The sequence below is a fragment of the Amblyomma americanum genome, chromosome 5, assembly GCF_052857255.1.
Source record: "Amblyomma americanum isolate KBUSLIRL-KWMA chromosome 5, ASM5285725v1, whole genome shotgun sequence".
In the NCBI taxonomy this organism is placed as follows: domain Eukaryota; kingdom Metazoa; phylum Arthropoda; class Arachnida; order Ixodida; family Ixodidae; genus Amblyomma; species Amblyomma americanum.
This window is the reverse complement of record NC_135501.1, coordinates 155,623,909-155,637,197: the sequence shown is the minus strand read 5'-3', so window position 1 is coordinate 155,637,197 and position 13,289 is coordinate 155,623,909.

Here is a 13,289-nt window from a genome sequence, read left to right as displayed (position 1 = left end):
GGTTTTCCGCATAACTTACACGACTGCCAGCTGGAGTGTTATGAGACCTTTAAGCCAGTGTAAGAAAAATGTGTCCTATAAAAACAGAGTAATTTTTCGTATTCTCCGCTGAATGGCTCGAACTGTTTCTACACACTGGAGACTTCTAAGAAAAGGTGCTGGAAGATGAGGCGGCACTTCACAAATCAATCTACATGCAGATGCATAATGTTATTTCGCCTCTTGACCCCAAAAAAAGCGCTTCCACGCAATAATAGTATTTGCATCGAATTAAAGTCCATTCGGTAGGATGCTATTTCCACATTTAAAGAGTAAACTGCGCTACATTCTGCTAGTCAGTATCTTTTTTTGCTATTTGTCTCTTCGGGCCTTTTTCACTACTCCGCCGAACAGAGTGAGTCAAAGGGGATGTCAGCGGGGACTTGCGGTGTGCATTTTCACAATCACGCCCGATGCAACTAAGACTTTAAATAAATGTCTCTCGAATCTACATGGAAGTGCAGAAGCCGATGTTTGCGCCCAAGGTGACTGCATCAGGACGTTGCGTGAGTGAGAAGGCGGTTTATTGCTTCGGCCTTGCGAATCTTGGTTGAACGAACCGTGAACCTCGTGGCGTGAAATGGTGTGTTTAATGCTTATGCACTGGTAGGCGACAGGAACAAAGAAAGAGCCGATAGAATAAATGGCCGTATGACAGAAAAATAACCGGTTTATACACACGTTTGGGCTTTTTTCCAGCCTCTTTTGTGTATGCTTCTGCTGCTTGCCTTGCAGAGGCATGGGGAATTTTCCGTTGTAAAATACTTGTCTAGTTTGAAGGAGGAAGACTGTATTGTAGCAAAGCTTCGTAATGTTTATTGGCTCATGCTCAATGCGCGGACTCGCGGTTTTGTCGCTTTGCCCTTAATGCAAGATGCGACCTGATTTTTCTGGAGTGATCTCTGATAGGCGGGCACAATTCTACTTAGTTCGAGATTATTGCGGTTTTTTCGTGCGCGTATTCTGAATGTTTGTCGTCAGCTTTATATTGAGCACGGCGGAGACCGGCGGTCATTCATTTCGACGACCTCCGAGAATGCTTGTTGCCTATCGTCGTTGTCGAGTCAACCAGCTCTTTCTGAGTGTTGCCAGCCCGAGAAAGATTCTTTTTGAAGCGCTTTTCCTTTGGAAACCCTCACGATTCTCTTCCTGGGCGTCTGACTGCAGTCACTACCGCGTGACAATGTGATAGTCAATATTGTGGCGATGCACAGCTGTTCCAACCACATATTCAGAAATATATGTATGAAGATGTTTTAGATGCATTCAGTGAAAAAAAATCGTTTAGTGTAGTACTGAGTGATATTCAGCACTCAGTCAATCATTACTTATTTTAGTGTGTCTGGGCAGCACACAATCTTTTCTCTCTGAATGAAATGAACAGAAATTGCTGGTATGATAAACGCGCCTTCCTCTTGGACATCTATAGCGTCGCGATATTTGCCACTTTTTTATAGTTTCTTTTTCCATTCTTGCTTGTTTGAAGCGTCTGTTTTCCGCGCTGTCAATAACTGCATTCAAATAGTGCTGAAAAGAAGATGAATTCAGTAGAGCACCCAGACTACCAGGCAAAGAGAAAGCAACGGGTGAGGATAAGGCAACTAAAAATCTCTTAAACGACGGTGCGGAGATTCTGCTAGAAAACCTAACCATCCTGTATACGCAGTGCCTTATGACCTTCAACGAGAAAGCCATCTTAATCATTAAGAGAGGGGACTTCAAAGACTTGAAAAATTACAAACTGATTAGCCTGCTGTCCATTGCCTACAGCGTAATTACTAAGGTAACAGCGAGTAGAATCGTAACCTTAGATTACATTCTACAAAATGACCAGGCAGGCATTCCTAAAGGCTGTTCAACAATGAACTTTCTTCGCACTATCAGTTAAGTGAAAGAAAAGGTAGCGGAATGTAATCATCAACTGCATATAGCGTTCATAGATCACTTGAAAGCACTCGACTCAGTGGCAAGCTGAGCAGTCGTGCAGACATTGCGAAGGCAATGAGGAAGAACTTTGTTACGTAAAAATTTCGGAAGATAGATAAACCTGCTAAAGCGCCACAACAGTTCAGCAAAAACAGCCATAAATTTCAATAAAAAAGGACGCCAGGCACGCAGACACTTTCTTCAGTGCCATTCACCTCTTGTTTACAGGAAGAATTTAAAGACCACGATTGGGAACAGGTGGAGATAAGAGTCAATGGAGAATACCTTACTAATGTCCATTTCGCTGAGGACATTGTCTTACTAAGTCGCTAAGGAAATGAACTTCAAAACATGATCAATGACATAGACAGCCATAGCAAAATGACGGGTAGAAAAATTGAAGGACATAAACCCAAAGTCATGTTCAACAGTCTGTAAGTGAACAGCTGTTTCTGATTGGTAGCGAGCTGCTGGAAGTGGTAAGGGATTGCGTTTGCATAAGGCAGGCACTGAGTACAGATATGGACCACATCAGTCGAATAACGAGAAGAATAGGAATGTGGGTGAAGTGCATTTGAAAGGTATTCTCACATCATTAATGGCAACTTACCAATGTTTCCAAAGGGAAAAGTATAAACGCACGTACCTTACCAGTGGTTACTTTTGGCGCAAAAACAGTGAGGCTAACAAAAAGAGTTCAACTGAAATTGAGGACAACACAGCAGGCTGCGGAATGAAAAATGACAGGTGTAACGTTCAGAGAAAGGAAGAGAGCATCATGGGCGAGGGAACAAACGCAAGTTAATGATAGCCTAGTCGAAATAAAGAAGAAATGGGAAGGGCAAGGCATGTACTGTTAATCCAAGATAGCCGATGGTCGTTATAATCTAGATCCCATGCGAATGAAAGCGTAGCAAGGGGTGGCAGAATTTTATGTGGGCAGATGAGGTTAAGATGCGTGCGGGAATTGCATGGCGGCAGCTTGCAGATGACAAATGTATTTGGAGAGATATGAGAAAGGTTTTTTCTGCAATGGGTGTAATGAGGCTAGTGGTAATGGTAATGAACTTCCCTCTTTTCTTGTACGCTGACAGAAACGCTTTAAATGATTTTGTTAGATAATTTTGGAACCATATAGTGTTGGTAGCTTTAAGAAAATCTTTATATTAGTAATGCAATGTACAGTCATGGACTAAGTTTGCGGGGTACGGTCTCAAAGAAAAAAAAAACAATTTCTGCATTGCCTAACTTGCCCGTCACCTGATTGTCAATTCAGCTGATAGAATCCTTACGTCTCCTCATGCGTGTATGGGTTTCAATACGGAAGAGCCAAATGAATCACGATCCAAATTAGATCTCCGCCGAGGAATGCTAAATACTAGGGTGCGTTATTTTCACCTCTTATAGGCTAATCTCTTATTCGGAAATGTTAATCAACCTCTCGTGTGTATCAGCGTCCGCTGATGATGCAGGTTTGCTTTTCTGCTGCAATTCCAGTTCTCTTCGCATTTCATCTGTTGCTGAAATGACATAAGAGTCTGTCATGCATACCACTGAGTGAGTGGTAGATGAACAGCGGAAAAAGTTGAAAACAGACATTTTAATGTATGTTTTTAATGATCCCATCAAACCTATGCCTGAAACCAAAAGGAAACACCCGGTCATTTCTGCATATCAATTGCTGAAAGAGAGCGAGAGATAGAAAGACGAACGGAAAGGCAGGGAGGTTGACTAGGCGGAGCCCAGTTTGCTACCGTACATGTGGAAAGGGGAACGGAGGGAGAGATAGACAGGGGAGAGACAATGGGAGATGATCACTTTTCCACATGTCCGCTGGCCATTACTTGCGGGGTGCACCGGACACACACTGATAGTTCACAACCTCGCACTCAGTCCTGAGTCCTTTAAGAACTTGAAAAGTGCCTTCAAAGCTGCCCTCTGCGAAGTGACCTACTCCAAGGACCTAGAATCTTGGTTTCTTTAAGGGACCGAGGATCTAAGCGGCGGAGTGTTGCAGCCAAGGAGGGAACGCTCACGCTGAAACCGATGGCAGATACAAACAAAGAAGGTGTTCTATTGTCTCGTTGCACCCACACATCTCACACGCAGGGGAGTCTGCCATTGCGGTTAAGTGGGAGTAGTCATTTGTAAACGCCACTCCCAGCCACAGGCAACACAACATCGTAGCATCGCAGCGGGAGAGGCCGGACGGAGGATTGAGTTGAAGTAACGAGCCTTGGCGGTGGAGACGGCATGCTTAGTTTCCAGCAGAAGAATATGACGCTAAAATCTCATTTCGGCCAAGCATTCGCAGATGTCTTGTTGCGTCGGCTCTTGTCAACGGTATCTCGACAATGTTAGCACTGCATGAGCTGATCGAGCGGCAGCGTCAGGCGCGTCGCTTCCGACAATGACACAGTGTCTCGGTATCCACTGGAAGACGATGTCATGACCCCCTTGCTGCACCTGGTGTTGATATCTTAATTCAGCTATGAGTCGATACTGATTGCCATGACGTAAAGCAGAATTAAGACAATGTAGGGCTGCTTTTGAGCCGCAGAACACAGTCCACTTATGGGGTGATTGTGCACCGATGTACTGCACAGCCGCACGAAGAGCGGCCAATTTTGACACGGTTGAGGTTGTCCAATGCGAACTTTGCTGCTTAATACTGGTCCGCCTCGCAGGAATGACCACGACGTAGGTTGAACTTGTACCTGAGACCGAACCATCTGTATACGCATGAGCGCGGTCACTATATGCGGCGTGGAGTAGGTAGAGGGTCAACTGTTTAATGGCCGGTGTCGGTAAGTTCGATTTTTTTCGTTACGCCCGGAATTGTAAGGCGCACATCTGACTCCCGCAGACACCACAGCGCAGAGGAAGGCCGTGCTGCCGGGTCAACTGTGTTGGGGTGGGCGACTGGAGGGCTGCTATAACCTTTGGAAACGCTGCGTGTGGTCTTTGATCCGCCACTGACACAAGATGGTGCTGGGGAATTCTTTTTAAATGCCGTATGTGGATCCGCAGGGTGTCAAGGGTTATATACGCCGAGAATGGGTAGTCCTGGGCGATTGCAATGGTAGCAACTGTTGATGCGCTGCGAGGGAGACCCAGGCATGTGCGAAGCGCCTGACCTTGCATAGTCTGGAAGGCACGCAAATTTTTCCTGCATGTGCTTCAAAGGACCGGTGTACTGTAGCATAAAAATCCCCAAGAGAGTGCTCTGTACAGCTGCAGCATGGACAGAATCGACATGCCCCATGATTTTCCGCCAAGAAATCTCAGCAGGTGTGTGATAAAGCATAGCTTTTTCTTTAGAAGGCTGCAAAGCGTGCTCCATGATAAATTCTTGTCTATGATAATTCCTAAAAGACGTTGAGAAGCACGATAGACAGTAACATGGCCGTCAATAGTTAGCGGATTACGGGTCATAATTTTGCGTGTAAATGCCACTATAGCGCACTTCCCGGCGGACACGCTCAGACCTTGCACTCGGAGATAGGAGGAAGTTATGATTGCCACCTTCTGAAGTCTTCCTCGCACCTGGAGACGCGTCACAGAGGAGGCCCGGATGCAGATGTCGTCGGCATACATAGAGATATGGACGGTATTGGGTAGGTACTCCGGGGGTCTTATAAGTGTTAGATTAAACAAAGTAGGGCTGAGCAATCCACCCTGGGGCACAACCAGGTAGGTGTAATGCAGGGGTGTAGAGCCATCTTAACACGTGAAAAAAAATTTCCGTTTGGTCAGATAGCTTTGGATCCACCTATACATCCGTCCACCGAATCCAACAGCCTCTAGCGCATCAAAGATGGCCTCATGTGTCACGTTATCGTATGCGCCTTTGACATCAAGAAAAAGTGCCGCGCACATGCGCTTCTGGCGTTTCTCTTTCTGCACTGCGGACACAAGATCAATGACGTTCTCTATAGAGGAGCGACCCCGTCGGCAAACCGCCATGGCATTAGGATACATGTTATTGTGCTCAAGGTAAGACTCAAGACGCGGCAGAAGCATTCTTTTCATGATTTTTTCCACACAACTGGCCGAAGCTATTGGCCTGTATGAGGACAGGTCGAGCGGGGATTTCCCTGGATTTTGTAATGGTATCGTGCGACTGTATTTCCACTGGGGAAGAACAACTCCGTCTTGTCACAAGTGGTTGTAAAGGCTGAGTAGCTCTCTACGCGCGTTGTGCCCAAGGTGGCACAGCGCAGCATATGCAATGCCCTCTGGCCCTGGTGGAGACTAACGCTTACTTTCTGCAAGGGCAGCATCAAGCTCGTCACGAATAACGGTAACATCTATCGCTGAATCCCGCGATGCAGAAGGAACACGCTGGGAACCCTAGGTAGTCACTGCACCCGAGACTGTCCTGCAGAAGTCAGTTGCAACTTCAATCTGGTGACTGTTTTGATGTAGAGACAACGCACTGAAAGGCTGTCTTTGCTGGGGAAGCGTTCGAAGCCCCCGCACTGTTCGCCAAATGATGGACATCGGCTTTCGAGGATCTAGAGATTGACAGAAGGACTTCCAGCGCTGTTCTGCCAGCGTGTCACATCGTAGCTTGATTTTCCCGTGCAAACGACTCGCCTCTCCGTTGTCCCGTAAGCATTTCGTCCGTCTTCAATATCTTTCTGCACGCCCCGACGAATAGGACGTAGATGGTCTAATGCGATATAAATTCGGTGGGTATTCTTGTTGATGTTAGGTAGCCACTAGCAGCCTTCATCTCTTTTGCTATAATGTGCTCCAAACTTGAAGCGAGGGATTCTTTGCCCGCCTCTTCCATTCGAGTTATAAATGCCGTCCAATCGATGTGCGCGTGTCTAGCTGGGCGAGACGCCCCAAGACCTGGAATCTTGAGGTAGGTGGGTATGTGGTCACTCCTGTGGGTCTCCACATCACAAAATCACTAGACACGCCGGCGCAGAGACCGCGATATTAGCGTCAGGTCCAGACAACTGCTGTTTTAACTGCCTCGCAGGTATATCGGGCTGCCATCATTCATTACGTAAAGTTCATTTTCGGAAGCAAATAAGGCCAGATTCCTCCCTCTGGCGTTGATTATAGGTGTTCCCCACTGTTAGTGGAGGGTGTTAAATCTCGGCTAATAATTCGAGCCCGGGTTGCCTCCATAATTGTATTCAGCCTCTTGCAGTTCAATTTAGAGGAGAGGGTGACATATGCCACAATCAGTGTGAACTCTATGGGTCATTTCATGACTATGAAACATACGTACTTATTGTGATTGTGGGGTTAAACTAGGCAGCGAACGTACGGTTTGTCGATGCGGATGTACACCAGAACATTGTTACGCTCCCCGCATGTTAGATCAAAAAAGGACTCGTACCCAGAAAGCCTGATTGCTGACAGAGGTTTCGTACATTTGAAGCGGCTGAAAACGTTTCGTTCAAAGTAGAGCTGTACGAAATCTGAATCCTTCTATGCTTCTTAAATTATGCCAAATGTAAAGAAGCTGTGTTTTACAGAATAGATCTTCAATCTGAAGTAAGCAATGGGTGTGATTTCGAAGCCCGAGTTGAAATGGTAGTTTCTGAAATTTCAATTTGGGGCAAAGAGTTGTCGAGACCTCACTACAAGGTATAATAGAACGTTACAACCAAGGTACCCTATTTCATGCGGCATGCACACGTCTACGACTGATAAATACAGGTTTACGGTAACATATTCGATCAATTCCTTCCGGTACTCTCTGTTTCGCTAGATTCCGTTCTTTCCTCTACCCGTGAAGCATCTGATGTTCCACGCCGCACAGAGCCTCCAGGGCACACCCCGTCTATGCTTTCCAAGGACATAGACGGTCAGTTTTAGTGTGACAAAACCAAAGCAATCTCATTTAGCGCGATTCTTGTTGCTGCCATTCGACATAGCGAGTATTGCCTGCGAGTCATTGGAGCAGACTCAGGAGCCGCACAGGTTACCTACAAATGGCCGCTTTTTCTAAAAAATCGCAGTCGGGAAATATGGCTAAATTTTACCCACAATACCACCAAATATTTTGCCGTTGATTTGTGACGACAGGTTTTCTGAAGAATTGTAACTTTTTTCTCAATTACTGTAGTACTTTTCTGCAGTGGTGTCTCTATGGCAAGGGGCTGGAAAATACTTCAGCATATACTATTGGCACCGCAAACAATTCAGTTGTTACTACAATGTCATTAACAAGATTCCTACAAAACACTTCATTTCACGACATAACTTTTGGCGATCGGAGTAGAAATGAGGTCAACATTTTCGGGGAGAGAGGGTGTAACATTATGCAAAACTCAATTAAATATTGCTGCTTTGCTGCCAAAAATCTTGAGAATAGTGTAGCTAAAGTCCAATCGAGAACAAATCGATTGAAAATGAACAGCGATAATTGGGATTTGAATTATTTAACACGTATTTGCTACTTGTGCGAGTATTGGTATAAAATGAAAAGTCATACGAAATAGCCTAACGCTATTGGCGGCCCAGCATTTAGGTGCTATTTTTAATTTAGGCAAGAACGGAGCGCCAACCAAAATTGAGATAATATTAAGTTGCTTTCACCATCATTGAGACCACTCTCGAAAGATTTTTTTGTGTAAAGTGCTGGACCCTGAAAATTTACTTATGTATTGCTTTCAAGAGGCGCTGCAGCACTTAAGCCCACTATGGAGTACGGAATACGAAGTCGTGTAATAACTATATGGCCGTAGAAACATTGTGTCACCATCATTGACAACGAATGCGTTAGGGTTATATTTAAAGCGATTAGAGGGGCGCGACCTCTAAGTCAAAGCCTCAGAAATCAGGGATCTTGTCATGGTTTTCTAAACATACCCTGACCCGGCCGCAACCCCCTAACGTTGAAGGCACTCTAAATGAAATATGACCACCAACACACAAATGGCCTGCGCCGTGGCTCTCGTTTTGCAACAGTTCTCGTAGAACAATACGTCGTACCTGTTTTGAATTTCATCCGATATATTTGTTTATTATTCGGAAACTAAACAATACATTTTAATAATATTTGTAGAGATTTGAGCGTCCGCAGTTCAAATTCGCGGAATCAATCGAATAAGAGTTTATTTGGTTCACTATACAAAAATCATAAACGTGCAACCACTTCTGCGAATTAAAAGTTATTTTCTGTCGGCGAAGAATTTTTTCTTCTAAACTGGAAAGTAAACAACATGAAAAAAGCAAACCTAATAAAACTGCAAACTGCTATACAAAAACTCACTAAACCATTGTGCCTCCATGAGAGAAACTCTGTTGAAAGCTATAAATATTTTGATAGCAAGTTCTGTTCGCGCTTGTGGTAAGAAAGCTGGATGGGTCGCGAGTATATATTTTTTTTACTTGTTCAAAAACTGATTACCTAGTTATTAGAAGAGATCGTGAGGTACTGCAGATATTTCTGTTGTTATCACGGGAAATCCCACTGCTCAGACAGCGTTATATCGAGAATACAATCAGGTAATTTTTCAAGCAAATACAGATTTTTGTTTTCCATTGGGGTGTTTTTTAATACCACAGATTCCTGGAATCTATGGCGTTCTCTGAAATGAGCATATCTGCTTAGATCGCTGAGCTCATGAGCAAGAAATAGATGACTGCTTTTAAGCAACGCAGGGAGTTTTATTTACAATATAAGTATCCAGATATCACTACTTTCCACCTTAATGGCAGCTTAGCATTCTCATATGCCGTGTGCACTCCATTCGTAAGCGACATTAGAGAGATATTTGGGGCCTCTTTTGCAATAGCTGTCTGCACGAGAGCGTCGCGCTTGCAGAGAATGTGTCGTTTATCTAACTTTGTCACGCAAAATCCAGATCGGCCTCAGAAACTTTTCCTGCAGGAAAACAAACCTGGAAGCAATGTCGCCCACGTTGAAGTGGTGCCGCATTGAGCATTATAATTGAAGCCATGCTGTGGAGACCAAAACCACATCTCACGCTGCCTAGAAGTAAGACGACATCTCCAAATTCTACGACAGGATATCTGCGATTTTCAGCCAGAACTTTCTGAGATAAATGAGCCACTACACGAACAACAGGACGCGCCCTGAGCAAAGTGCTTTTTTCGATTCTCCACTGAAGGGCTGGAACTGCTTCTGCGCTCCCAAGCACTTTGCAAACAAAGATTGTTGGAAAGCGCACACCACCCGTCAATCACCTTCCATGCCGGCCAATGCTTGTGTGTAGCCTCTCTACATTCAAAACAGAACGCGTACGCATTGATTATATTTGCATAAAATGGAGGCCATTCGGTAGGACGGTGTCTCTCTGTTTCCTGAGAAAACTGAGTGACAATCTCCCTCCCAGTATTTCTTTCTGTTTGTTTTTTGTTCCTCTTTCCGGCCTCTATGCACGGGGGTGAGGACATGCACAGTTGGACGGTGGCGTGCCCTGTGCTTATTTGTCAAACAGCTTCCACGCAACCCAGACTTTATGTAAATCTGTCTCGGGCCTAGCAGTGCAGAAGCAGTGGTTTGCGCGCATGGATACGATGCCACACCACAGCGCTACCAGACACGCGGTTTATCTCGTTCTTTCTTTACTTCACTTTATCGTACTTGAAATTCGTGGTGTGAAATGGTGCATTTCTGATTTATGCCCTGGTCGGCTGCGTGTATTAGGAAACGGCCAAAAATAAACAGCTGCATAGCAGGAAAAACGAGAACAGTTTAGACATATGTTGACGGCCTTGCTAGCTGCTGCAGCGCATGTGGACATGCAACCGTTAATATGTGTTACGCATGCAATGGGGGCGTCACATAGAGGTCTCGCGTTCCAATTTTTTTTTGTTTTTATTGACATGAAAAGCTTTATTTAAATTAATTTCAGCATTTCCATCCTCCACGCCTGTTGGCCGGAATGGTGAACGGTATACGTTCGATGGGCTTACCGTCCAAATATATCAAGCCGCACTAACCTCCAAGCTTTAATGGCTGCAGCTGAACTTGGAACTGGCAATGTACTCCGCAGCCGGCGGCTTAGCATGACGCCTCGGCGCCGGATTCATTACGGCGTCGTCCACGCCTATCACGTCCGGTTCGTCCAACGAGGCGCAAAGACTGAGCGCAGGGTCTGAGCTAATTCTTAACTCACCCTGGCGGGTGGCTTTAGCAGGTGACTTCGGCACGTGCTGCCATGTAAGTGGTGTCAATGCCGTTGATGGCAATGTGGCATTGCTACTCCCATTACAGTTATGAAAAAAGGCAATGGATGCCTTACTAACAAGATAATATTTGTTTTGCATCTATCCTCAAGCCTGAACCTGTTCCTAGTAAGGTAGCCAGAGCAACTGAACAACAAACAAGTGAAAGTAACCACTCTGACCAATACGATTACACCCTCCCCCCTCCCACACCATTACCATGTATCGCGCGGAAATCCATGCAAGAGCCCAAATCCCTTTAGACGTCGATAATATTGAATTCAATGCCAATCGACTCTGCTACAACACTTGGGCTTTCGTATCAATTGATGCTTTTTTATTTTAGTGAAGACTTACATTAAAAGATACAGTCAACATTTCAAGATAATGAATCTTCACAATTTTTAAAGCATTCGATCGTAGATCTAATCTACTAATCATGCGTAAACGTTTTGTCTTAACCTCAATTATTTAGCTTGTCAGTAAATAAATAACACCTAACTGAAAGCTTTCAGCGCACTGTTATCGGAGGGCGTTCGACATCCTCTATCCAAGTATATTCTAGCCTTCTGCACAAATCGTTTCTCTCTCTTATGCTTCTTCTAATCGACATCAACGGCCTTCCATGTGGCATTTTGTCATGAATAATCCAATACGAGGTTGACTGCGCCCTCTACAAACGAATTTCTTCTCAAGACCATCAGACCATTCTTCAAAACAGCTTGCTTTTAATTGAAAACTGCCGTACTACGTGGACCACCCAGCCTAGTGTTTCAAAGCGGAAGCTCATGGAAGTTTCCGACAATCACAGTCAAATTCTAATGCTTATTCATTAAATCAGTCAAAATGTTTCATGTACAAACACATCGTCAGTTCGGTGTCTAAATCACAATATGATTCTGGTGAAAAGACACTACCAAACTTGTCTCTGACGTTCACAAACTTAAGCTTTTAAAAAAATAAATTTGCTCTCATCCATTTCTTCTGCCTGAAAATTGTAATATATAACTTTTTTAACCAAATTTTAACAGGCGTCTGGTGTATGGAGTGCACTACGAAATAACATATTGGAATGTGTGCAGAGCTGGGCAGTTCGCTTAACATCTTGCAAATATGGCTACATTAGTATCAGGATTAACAAATTATCACTTTATTTTCTCTGAATCGTTTCATGATGCAAAAAAGGCGTAAATATGCCTTTTATAAAATTACTAATAAAACATTTCTTGTCTGCCAGCACGTATCATCAGTGCGCAATGAATCCTGAACAGCGCAGTGGCGCTCTTCGGGTTTCAGCTGGGGAATACAACTTGCCTGATTCGTGTTTCTGGGTGAAAGGTCTCGTGAAATACATATTCATAAACCCTTTGTAAAGCAGTGTCTCGCTGCAAGGAAAAAAATACGGCATTTTATTTTTAGGGTTTAATTTCTGCCTCGCTGTAAGCTTCGCCATTTATTCAAGACCATTAGTATTCAGCGTTTCCATCGGTCAACTACAGCGCTGAAGAATGGTCCTTAATCACAAGAATTTAGGAACTGCAGAAATAATTTGATTTATTAGCATTGAGCATCACGCTGCCAAATTCAATGGCGGGTTGCGGTTTAACCTTTCCCATTTGCTGTTCAGATTATAAAGAATGGACCTGTGTTTCCGCTAGACACATTGTTTCTATCCCCCACCCCGTGATGCCGATTTGCATTTGAATTTTTGTAACCAATTTTCTTCTTACTTCACCCCTATTCAATCGGCCCTCCAAACAACTATACACTGCCCAAAAAGCTAGCCATAATTAGTATGCGGTCAAGGTTATTCTATAACTCTCTTAATTATACTAGGATAATTAGTAAAAAGAATAGCATGAACATGCCAGCGCCTTGCAGCAATACCACAATATAAGAGCCCCGACGAGCAGTCTCTCCACATCCACAGCTCGTACCCTAACCTTAATGAGGGCCTTGGACAAGAAACGCCGGCTCAGCTGGAGCGCAGCCAAAACATACTTCACTTAGCCGGCTTAACAAGCCGGTTGGTGTCCAGCTCTTTTCGTACGATACCTTGCGGGGCCCGAAAGGTTCACTTTTTTTACTGCGTTTATTGCTCGCGTTTCCTTTGGGCCTGTATTAAAGGGGAAGAAAGCCCAACGCGTAGTACATGTGCGAAC